At 42.7% G+C, this 11742-nt stretch overlaps 1 long non-coding RNA gene across 1 annotated transcript; it reads right to left on the bottom strand.

The window, feature by feature from the left end:
- Positions 1–7485: 7485 nt before the first annotated feature.
- On the bottom strand, positions 7486–10447 carry LOC111954180 (uncharacterized). Its single transcript, XR_002875951.2, has 2 exons — positions 10347–10447; positions 7486–8813 (listed from the first exon to the last, which is right to left on the bottom strand). It is a non-coding gene; the product is annotated as an uncharacterized lncRNA (long non-coding RNA).
- Between the last annotated feature and the right edge of the window lie 1295 nt (positions 10448–11742).

The following is an 11742-nucleotide window of genomic DNA, read 5'->3' as shown; positions in this document are numbered from 1 at the left end:
GCCACTTCTCTCCAGGAAAAACATCAGGGACAGACTGATATTCCTCAAAGGTTACAGGGATTGGACTGCTGAGGACTGGGGTAAAGTCATTTTCTCTGATGAATCCCCTTTCCGATTGTTTGGGGTATCCAGAAAGCTTGTCCGGAGAAGACAAGGTGAGCGCTACCATCAGTCCTGTGTCAGGCCAACAGTAAAGCATCCTATACTCTGTCCTATACTATACAAAATACTATACTATACATCCTATCCTATACAAAAAAATACCTAAAGTTGTACTACAAAAGTCGTTTGAAATGTTTTGGCAGAGTTTACAGGTAACTTTTGAGATATTTTGTAGTCATGTTTCACAAGTTGGAACCGGTGTTTTTCTGGATCAAAAGCGGCAAATAAATGGACATTTTGGATATATATCGATGGAATTAATCGAACAAAAGGACCATTTGTGATGTTTATGGGACATATTGGAGTGCCAACAACAGAAGCTCGTCAAAGGTAAGGCATGAATTATATTTTTTATTTCTGCGTTTTGTGTCGCGCCTGTTGGGTTGAAATATGCTTCTCTCTCTGTTTACTATGGTGCTATCCTCAGATAATAGCATCAATTGCTTTCGCCGAAAAGCCAATTTGAATTCTGACATGTTGGCTGGATTCACAACCAGTGTAGCTTTAATTTGGTATCTTTCATGTGTGATTTAATGAAAGTTAGATTTTTATAGTAATTTATTTGAATATGGCGCTCTGCATTTTCTCTGGCTTTTGGCCAAGTGAGACAGTAGCGTCCCGCCTAAACTCAGATTTTTGGATATAAATATGAACTTTACCGAACAAAACATACGTGTATTGTGTAACATGAAGTCCTATGAGTGTCATCTGATGAAGATCATCAAAGGTTAGTGATTCATTTTATCTCTATTTCTGCTTTTTGTTACTCCTCTCTGACTGGAAAAATGGCTGTGTTTTTCTGTGGCTATGTACTGACCTAACATAATCGTTTGGTGTGCTTTCGCCGTAAATCCTTTTTGAAATCAGACATGTTGGCTGGATTCACAACAAGTGTAGCTTTAATTTGGTGTCTTTCATGTGTGATTTCATGAAAGTGTGATTTCATGAAAGTTGGATTTTTATAGTAATTTATTTGAATTTGGCACTCTGCATTTTTACTGGCTTTTGGCCAAGTGSGACGTTAGCGTCCCACATATCCCAGAGAAGTTAACTATAGGCTGAATATATAGCCGTCTATTGTACTGTTGATGTATTGAWTTCATATTGATCTCATTGTACACATTTCACATTCACATATTTACTCAAGGTGATTATTTTTTACATTTATTTTTAAATTACAAAATATAAGCCAGCATTCTTTTCCTAAATGATTCAGTTGTGTGGTCTTCATTTCTACCTACTGCTCCAGTAGCGAACCTAACTGGTCCAATAGAGTTTGAGCTTAAACATACAGTAGCCCATAGTGTTAAGCAGTTGTTACACAGACATATAACCATTCAACTTGAACATGTGGCTTGTCATTTCTATACTAAACAACTTTGCAGTATTTTTTMGGTTTGTGTGTTATATCTTACATTGTTAGTCCAGAAAGTTTTTTGTGTTATTACATACAGCCGGAAATAACTTGTGTATATCAGAGTGGCGGTAWCTCACCAGCATTACGACCAGGAATACAACTTTCCCTAATTGGAATCTTTGTTCGTACCCCACAGGGCAATTTAATTGATCCCAGATGCTAATCCAAGACGCCAACGGCAGAGAAGAGATATTTGGAGTGGATTTCTGAGTATATTATCGCTAATGTTAAGTCTTTGGCCAATAAAGTAGACAAGCTCAGGGCAAGGATCTCCTTCTAGAAAGACATCAGGGACTACAAAATACTCTGTTTCACGGAATCATGGCTCTCTAGGGATATTCTGTCCCCGTCCATACAGCCGGGTACTCAGTACATCGCATAGACAGGAATAAAGAACTCTCTGGGAAGAAGAAAGGTGTGGTGTATGTTTCATGATTAACTAAACATGGTGTGATTGTGATAACATACAGCATKTCAAGTCCTTTTGTTCACCCGACCTAGAATACCTCACAATCAAATGCAGACCGTATTACCTCCCAAGAGAATTCTCTTTGGTTATAGTCAGAGCCGTGTATATTCCCCCTCAAGCCGATACCACAGCTTCCCTCAAGGAACTACATTGGACTTGCCGCCATCCATCCACGGTTTCTGTTTAGGGCAGGTTTTAATAGTCACAGTAGGTACAACGTCTCCTATGCACTTCCTTATAAACTTACTCACAGAATCAGCGTATACATCAATATTATTCTCTGAGGCTACCCGGAACATGTCCCAGTCCTCGTGATCAAATCAAGCTTGAAGCGGGGATTCCGATTGGTCAGACCAGCGTTGAATATTTCTTAGCACGGGGGCATCCTGTTTGAGTTTCTGCCTATAGGAAGGGAGGAGCAAAATGGAGTCATGGTCAGATCACCCTAGCTCTGTGGTTATTTGTTGTGGTAGCCAAATGTAGCACCACCAGAGAAAACYGATAATAAACGGGAAATAAATGTTGTCTGATGATTTTGTTTAGTGGATCTGGTAGCAATAAGTCAATGTGTGTATATAACTTGTTTGTTCCATTTTTTGGGGGTTGGATTGAGAAATACGAACTTTGTGGTAATTAGTCAACTAACTAGCAATTATGACGCACTGCAGCGCCGGATGTTTACAGGGTATGTAACGCTCATCGTTGCATGAATTAGGTGTGGACCAAAGCGCAGCGTGGTAAGTGTTCATGTTATTTTTATATAAACAGAACACTAAACAAAATAACAAAGYGAGTGAACGAAAASGAAACAGTCCTGTCAGGTGCAGCAACACAAAACAGAAAACAACTACCCACAAAACACAGSTGGGAAAAGGCTACCTAAGTATGGTTCTCAATCAGAGACAACGATAGACAGCTGCCTCTGATTGAGAACCACACCCGGCCAAACACACAGAAATAGAAAACATTGAACACAAAACATAGAATGCCCACACCAAACCAAAATAGAGACATAAAAAGGATCTCTAAGGTCAGAGCGTGACAGGGTAACCTCTTGGTTGCTCGTGCATATAGAACYTGTTATTGTTTTGACAGTTGATAAGGTCTATTTGGCTGCAATTTRCACCCCGTTTTGGGGGGTTTATGTCATAGCCCCTCTAGTAATTTAATAGGATCTCTATGAACAGGGTCTACAGAGCGAAATTGGTGTGTGGTTTAATACATCTATCTAAAAAGACTGATCAGCAGCAGGCCTTCTCCCAGCAGAAATAGGGTTTATTATGCAAAAAGCTTGTTATTGAATTCAGAAGTTTTGCATTCTATCGCTTTAGGATTGCCTAATTTTTGTCAACATGACTCAGTAAAACACTTGGGACTAAATACAAAACAGACACTTTCAATGGTGGTAATCATTCTCAGAACTTAAGTGTTGCCAGCAATCATCCGTAAACTCTCAATAATGTTATTGTTCACTGATCCATAACAGTAATTATTCATGACTTGCCCGAATCCCTTTTCTTTTGTAACAATAGAACAAGACATGACGGTCGATCTTTAAGTTTACAGCTCCAGGCCCAGTTCACCCTTTGCAGCGAGGAATGCAGCGAGGAAGCGTGGAACGCCATGGCATGACCATGGGAGAAAAAGGGGAATAAACAGAAAGTAAATAAAGGCCTGTTGTTGTTTACTGGTGCGATTTGCGCATGCTAGCGGAATGGCGGCGGCAGCACCGTGATGCCAAATATCAGAGCATAGCTAATGACCCATACTGTATTGGCACTATGGAGGTTTTGACTGATCCCCCGCCCCTCCCAAATGCCTCCACCCTCGACACAKTGATTTATATTTGTCTCCACCCATTAGCTCCCGGCCGGTGCTCGGCGGTAGGAAAAGTGCCATGACAGAAGAGAAGAGGAGTAGAACTAAACCYTTTTCTAGAAAACTCTATAGATCCATCATGGCTGCAGGGAAGATGTGTCTGTGTGTGTCTGTCAAAGGGGCAATGCAATCATCTTGTAAAAGTGGGATGAAAAATGTGTGGGTGATTGCCAGTGCTAATGGCTCGGTTAGCGTGTGAATCAGAGGGCCACGGTGGAGAGAGGGGAACGGAAAGACGARGAGCGCGATAGAAAGGAGGCGAAACGGGAAAATGGATGGAGAACTGAGGGAAAAARACATTAAGAAGAGAAAGCACAAGAGGTGTGGCGAGTGAGAACATTAATTAAGAGAAAAGGGTGAAAGCGGTACAATACTAGAAGTTAATGGGAATGAGAGAAAAGAGAAATGAGTGGATGAGTGTGATTTATGCTAAAGCAGCAGCGTGGTGGCTGTGCCTGCGCTCTGTCATATTAGTAGGAGTGATAATGCATTAGTGCATTAGACAGCAGTGATATATCTGAAGAGCGGGATGTTTTCGTTGCCTCTCTCCTCTCCCCAGATCTCAGTCTCCCTCCCTTTATTTAAGGCCTTTAGCTAAACATGCTGACTCTGACTATGACAAACATGGTCTGTGTAGCAGCCAGCCAAAGCCAGTCTCACTGGGAGCATCGTCCTCAGGGCAGTGTTCACCCATTAACAGAACTTCACAATACAGTAAAGTAAGAGACCWCACAGAGCGAGGCAAAGATGCAGCTAATGCCCCCGCTGCTCTATACAGTCAGACGATTTTAGATACAGTATGTTCCAGCACTTTGCAGAGTAACTGTGCATATTAATAAGGTCCTTATTCTTTTAAGGTGACTCGGGGACTTTACTTTAAAGTTTCCCTGTCTTCACAACTCTGTCTCACCGTATAGTGTCCTGTCTTTGTCATCCCAACACCATCTTTCTCTTTCACTTCCTCTTTCCTTATGTATCTCTCCCTCCCTCCCTCTCTCTATCCTTCCCCCTCCCTCCATCCTGTAGGTTTCCAGCCCACACCGACCTCTTTTTCCATCCCTCTCTCTCACTGCATCTGTCCCTCCTCCGGGCCAGGAGGCAGCTACCCGCTCGTCCAACACCACTGTCTCCGCCACTACACACACACACACACACACGGCTGCCAGCTCAAAGGAGACGGTCAGAGAGGAGGCCAGCGTGCGAGCTGTACCGCGTAGGGAAAAAAAAAACGAACCCATCTCCCCTCTCCCAGCCCATTTCCCCCTCCCTTCCCGTCCCCTTCGCTGGAACCACCATGACGACTGGCCACTTCACAGCAAGCCCGTAGGATGACGGCTGAGGAAGTTGAGGGAAAAGCATAGAGAGGATGTTGTTTTTTTGTTTTACTTAGTAACAAAGACATTTAGTACAAACAGATTGTGACACACCAGGGAAGCAAATTAAATTGGACTGTTATTGTTTGAATGCCCTTATTGAGGGACTGAGATGATGATGTAGGATGATGTTTGATCTAACTGCCAAGCTGGGTTCACGCTACACCATGACAGATATACAAGCAGCACTGCAATCCACTGGAACTACCGGTTAGCGGATTATGACTGGTCCAGGTTTACTGCTATGCTACACTGTTGTAGAATGTGAGCATGAGGTATTCATCCATGGATGTCAGCTAGCTAGCCAAGACCAGCTTAGCCTTTAGCAGAAAGGTCAAAGCATGTTTCCAAGGCTGAGATTGAACATTTTGTCACTTGAGTTTCAGATGGGATGGCAAGACGTTTTCTGCAACATTTCAACACATGCAAACTAAACATGAGCAATTCCGTTATTGAACTTCTCAAACCGCATGCTTTCAGGGGAGCCATGGACACGAAATAAGTTGTTCCGACTTTGCCTCAGCCTTGGCTTTTAATTAATGGTCAGTGGTACTGAACGCAGTGAAGAGCCTCCTCTGGGTACACAAGTTCATAACTTATTAATAATGTATGTACCATTACAAGTGAGAACATCACTAGGGTACAAACTGGGTGTGTTTGACTAATTGACACACCCTGGGARCCTAGGGAGGATAAAATATCTCTATTTGAACAGTACCTAAGCAGTTGAAAGACTTACTCCTCGCTCTACTTGCTATATACTACTATATGGAGGCTGCTGTTCCAWCMAATCATACCCAGCTTCCAATTGGCTCATTCATTCCCCCATCTCTCCCCTGTAACTATTCCCCAGGCCATTGCTGTAAATAATGTGTTCTCAGTCAACTTACCTGGGAAAATAAGGGTTAAATATACACATATTGAAGTGTAGGAGGGAGGCTGACCAGTCGAGTGCCACTGGAGATGAAATAAAGTTCACACTTGCCCGGCATGCAGATATTCTAGCTGCACTACTTYAACTAATTAGTGACTCTGGGGTACATGCTGGCCGCTCTACAAATAGATTTGATCAAGAACATGATCAAGGGATTGGTCTGAGTACAGTCGAAGTCTGAGTACTCCTTTTCTCTGGCTGAGCGCTATGCTGGTGAGYGAAATTAAGTGAGGGGTTAGGTTTCCACCACGTTGCTTTTACGTGACCGCCTTTAGGATGTGTCATGCTAACCTTAGAAAGGGAGGAAGGAAGGAAAGGAGGASGGATGGAGAGACAGAAATTAGGTGGAAGAAAGGAAAGACGAAGAATTGAAGGGAAGAAGGAAGTGATTGATAGGCTAACCTCTATCGAAAATAATACAGATGGTGTACAAAGCAATGAGCATACAGGAACAGTTTRAGCGCCATTTATATGACCAAGATGAATCTCACCTCCAACAACATTAATTGGACATATACTCTTTAAATAAAAGGGTGTACAGGAATAAGTGATGAGTAATAATCTGGTGAAATAACTTTTTTGCGTAGTTTGGGGTAACAGAGGACTGCATGCGGAAGYTAGGAAGCTGGGTTTGTTGGCTAACTACTTCCCATCATTAATTTGTTCTCTCAGRTCCCGCTCAGCGCCTTCCTCTGGTAATATTACTATAATGACAGAACCTCATGCTGTGCAATCAATTTCTTTGATAAATAATAATGATGAAGCCCGCGCTGGGCGCCTGGCGACGTGACAMATTTCTGCTCATAACGAGGACCATTTTCATCATAACCGTTATGGATGCCCGCCATGGGACGGCGTTGAATCCTGGGTAATATTTTCCTGATGAGACGTTTGCAAAMAGGGAGMGTAAACAACTTCACATATGTGTTTGTTTACAAAATGTATGAATGGTGATAGAATYCTTCACATTAGAAAGTAATATCTACTGGGTTGTCTGTGACAAACTGACAACAATCCTAATGACACTATTCAGTGTTCCCAATGTCACTTGATTGCCTAACTGTTTAACATACGTTGGACATTTGTACTGCTAACAACACCATAAAGGATCTCGCCATTTTTCACACTTGTTGTTTTGTATTATAAGACTAACACACAGTTGCCGGCTTGTAGAGCAGAACCAAATGTATATTTCTGGGGAAGCACACATTGTTAATAATAAGTCCTTGACTCAAGAGTCCACAGAAAGAACAGCTGTTGTAAAAATGTATTTAGAATAAAACATATGTAGCCATATTACATGTAGAGTGGTCAATTTATACTACATACCTCAGGAAAGACCATCATCATCATCATCATCTCTATCATCATCAGTCCAAGGACATAGTTGGAGGAGGTTATAGTAGTGTTATTAAAACGAACACGTTTTACAGGATAGCAAAGCACAAAACACGACAAGTAACTCTGAGAGAGACCAGTGCTAGTGGTCTGACAGGGGAAAATCAACACATACAGACACAGTATACTGATGAGGGGCAGCAGGCCACAGACCCATCGGTGGTGAAGTAATAGGATGTGTTTTGTCTACTAGGTATCTCAACAAAGCAGTACACATCTATAAGCAACACACTTCGAATGTTTTTTCGGTTCGTTTTCTTGTCACGAGTACAGTCAAATTGAAAGGAAACAAGTTACAGACCACGCAAATGAAAAGGTGTTGGTGTCTGAGGTAGCAAGGCAATCATGGCTTTCTAATTTTATTTACATCGATTTATAAAACTATTCTACACAATGACCTCTTACAATTGCCACTTACAAACCCGGTTATTTCTGAACAGCTTCAAATTCAATTCATTTATTGTTTCCACTATCTCGCCTCAATACAACAATCCAACTTAAGTACTACAACGTTAAACCAGTCTGCCACACTTGGAATGACAACTGTATAGGCACAGAAGGGGTTAAGTTTACATTGCAATTGCGGCCGGCATGACAACTCCGACAGAAAAGCTTTATTAACGCTTTAAAGAGGAAAAATATTTTCAAAACAAACGTGACGCTTCAAGGACTGACACAGCCGATTGTCTAAAATGATCATTTGAGGCGATAATCTTAAATTGGGCCTTCTCTTTCCCAAATCAGAGAGAAAAACAGTGAACATGTCCATCGGGATGACAGCAGAGGGTACAAGCAGAGGGGGAGCAGTGGAATAACAACAATGTAAACAGTTTGATTCCCAGTTAAAGCAGAACAAAACAAAAGCAACAAAAAAATCCCCAGAAAGCATATGCTCTTATACAAAGCCGAACTCCATAGCAATCGGCATGTTCTTACAAATCACTGACAAACGTTTAACCGACTCCAGGTACAATCTACAGTTCATAAAATGTACATTTTGCATAGTACTAGACGACGACGTGGTAATAGCAGTGAAGTTCTGTATGTCTTTGGGTTTTAGGGACGTCTCTTGCTAGGGGCTCTAGCTCTCGTCTGTCCTCCAGAAAAGTGAAGCGAGGGAGAGCGTATAAGCGGTGTGTTTCTGTCTCTCCGAAAGGAACTTTCTGTGGGTCCTCACATCACCTGAAAACAGAGATAAAACACACACATAACGTTTCAGACCATRCACATACAAACGTACACACACACACACTGGCGAGCACACACATGCACACAAATTAGCTACACTAAACAAAGTTGTCAGACGTGTCAAAAATGATCAAGACCCTTCTCTCTGGGTAAATCATTTCTCTGTCACAATAATCACTGAGGTAAAATACACATTAAGCAGAGCAAATACACTCTTCCAAAAGATGAAAAATTCAAATAAAATGTGTCTACCCACAGTTATTTCTATATGGGGAGGGAATGAGAGTTCAGGGATGCATAGACAATAAATATATTTKGCTGTTTTTTGATATAAACCACGCACATCAGCAGATAAAGTAACAGAGGCTCTTAAAATGCAATCAGGGCATGTTGGCAAACAGACTGGCAGTCTCTCAAGCCCTTCACAACCCATTTAGAGAGAGGAGACAGGAGACATAAGGGACGCAGATGGGCACTAAGGATTCTGGGATAGGCTTTTAAATGTAACACCGGGGTCTCCTCGGGAACAAGAGACTGGAGTCTGAATGGACATTTGAAGCTATTCAACCACACTCTGGGGTTAGAGAAACCTACAAGAACCACTTTTAACGGAGTTACACTGAACAAAAACTATGAACGCAACATGTCAAGTGTCGMTCCCATGTTTCAAGAGCTGAAATAATACAAGAAATATTCCACAAAAAGCACAAAAAGCGTATTTCTCTCAGATGTTGTCGTTCTACATTCCCCTCTCTCCCTCAGTTTCATGAATAAGGATATTTCATATTTTCAAGTGTCGAAGTCAGAACCCATCAGTATAGATAAGAAAGAAGGGAATAAAAAGAGAGACAAGTGGCAAATGTGTGTTGACTGCGGGTGCATATTAAGAGGACATAAATTCCAAATCTGACCCAGGTTTAATTAAATATGTGGATAAAAAAATCAGATAGCACTGGCTAACATAATGGACATCAAGGGGAAAAGAAAATACTGGAGAGGGAAAAGAAATGGGCTCTTGTGAAGGAGCGGCCAAATACTACTACGTAACAAATAAATGGTTTAACTGACTGTAAAGGCATCGGGGAGAGTTGAGATGAGCTGAGATGTTATTAGGCGAGAGAGAGAGAGGGTGGGAGAGAGAGATAGAGAAGACTATACAGTAATTAGAGTAACAGCAGTAAAATTGTGCTGCTGGTCTACAGTGCCTCAGAATCCATCTCTGCCTCCATATACAAGTACATTTCAGTGATCTATTTTATTTTCTGTGTGTTTTGTTACTCCCTCCCCTTTGTCCTTATCTACTGGCCGTGATAAGCACAAAACTGCCATTCTCCTCCAGAGAGTGCCTGAATCTCTTGTACATTCAGTTCATTGAACATTTGGAATGCATGCCAAGTAGCTAATGACAGTATACCTGTTTTTCTCATTTGCACATTCACCCTTTAAGAAATYAGCTCCAGCTAATTTCCTCCTATCAGATCCTGAGTGCAACGGATATTATGCAGAGGGATGAGAAATATAGATTACCTGTGGTCTCGAGGAGAGGCTTGAAGCTACAAGAAAAACAGAAACAACTTTGTGAGAACACGTTCCACAGACATGTGACTAACAGAACTGGAATAATGTGTCCCTGATCAAACGGGGGGTCAAAATGTAAAAGTAACAGTTAGTATCTGGTGTGGCCACCAGCTGATCTGGTGTGGCCACTGCATCTCCTCCTCATGGACTGCACCAGATTTGCCAGTTCTTGCTGTGAGCTGTTACCCCACTCTTCCACCAAGGCACTTGAAAGTTCCCGGACATTTCTGGAGGGAATGGCCCTAGTCCTCACCCCCCGATCCAACAGGTCCCAGACGTGCTCAATGGGATTGAGATCCGGGCTCTTCGCTGGCCATGGCATTTGTGTCTTGCAGGACACTGACATTTGTGTCTTGCAGGAAATCTCGCACAGAACGAGGAGTATGGCTAGTGGCATTGTCATGCTGGAGGGTCATGTCAGGATGAGRCTGCAGGAAGGGTACCACATGAGGGAGGAGGATGTCTTCCCTGTAACACACTGCGTTGAGATTGCCTACAATGACAACAAGCTCAGTCCGATGATGCTGTGACACACCACCCCAGACCATGACGGACCCTCCACCTCCAAATCCTGCTCCAGAGTACAGGCCTCGGTCTAACGCTCATTCCTTCGCCGATAAATGTAAATCCGACCATCACCCCTGGTGAGACAAAACCGCAACTTTTCTGAGAAGATCACCTTRTGCCAGTCCTGTCTGGTCCAGCGATGGTGGGTTTGTGCCCATAGGCGACGTTGTTGCCGGTGATGTCTGATGAGGACCTGCCTTACAACAGGCCTACAAGCCCTCAGTCCAGCCTCTCTCAGCCTATTGCGGACAGTCTGAGCACTGATGGAGGGATTGTGCGTTCCTGGTATAACTCGGGCAGTTGTTGTTGCCATCCTGTACCTGTCCCGCAGGTGATATGTTCGGATGTACCGATCCTGTGCAGGTGTTTTTACACGTGGTCTGCCACTGCGAGGACGAGACTATCAGCTGTCCGTCCTGCCTCCCTGTAGCGCTGTCTTTAGGCGTCTCACAGCACGGACATTGCAATTTATTTCCCTGCACATCTGCAGTCCTCATGCCTCCTTGCAGCATGCCTAAGGCACGTTCACGCAAATAAGCAGGGACCCTAGGCATCTTTCTTTTGGTGTTTTTTAGAGTCAGCAGAAAGGCCTCTTTAGTGTCCTAAGTTTTCTAACTGTGAAAGTCTACCGTCTGTAAGCTGTTAGTGTCTTAACGACCGTTCACAGGTGCATGTCCATTAATTGTTTATTTCTTGAACAAGCATGGGAAACAGTGTTTAAACCCTTTACAATGAAGATCTGTGAAGTTATTTGGATTTTTACCGAAAATTAAAATCC

Source organism: Salvelinus sp. IW2-2015, linkage group LG28 (genome assembly GCF_002910315.2).
Source record: "Salvelinus sp. IW2-2015 linkage group LG28, ASM291031v2, whole genome shotgun sequence".
Classification (NCBI taxonomy): Eukaryota; Metazoa; Chordata; class Actinopteri; order Salmoniformes; family Salmonidae; genus Salvelinus; species Salvelinus sp. IW2-2015.
The sequence above is the reverse complement of the archived record's forward strand: the minus strand, read 5'-3'. Positions and strand labels throughout refer to the sequence as shown.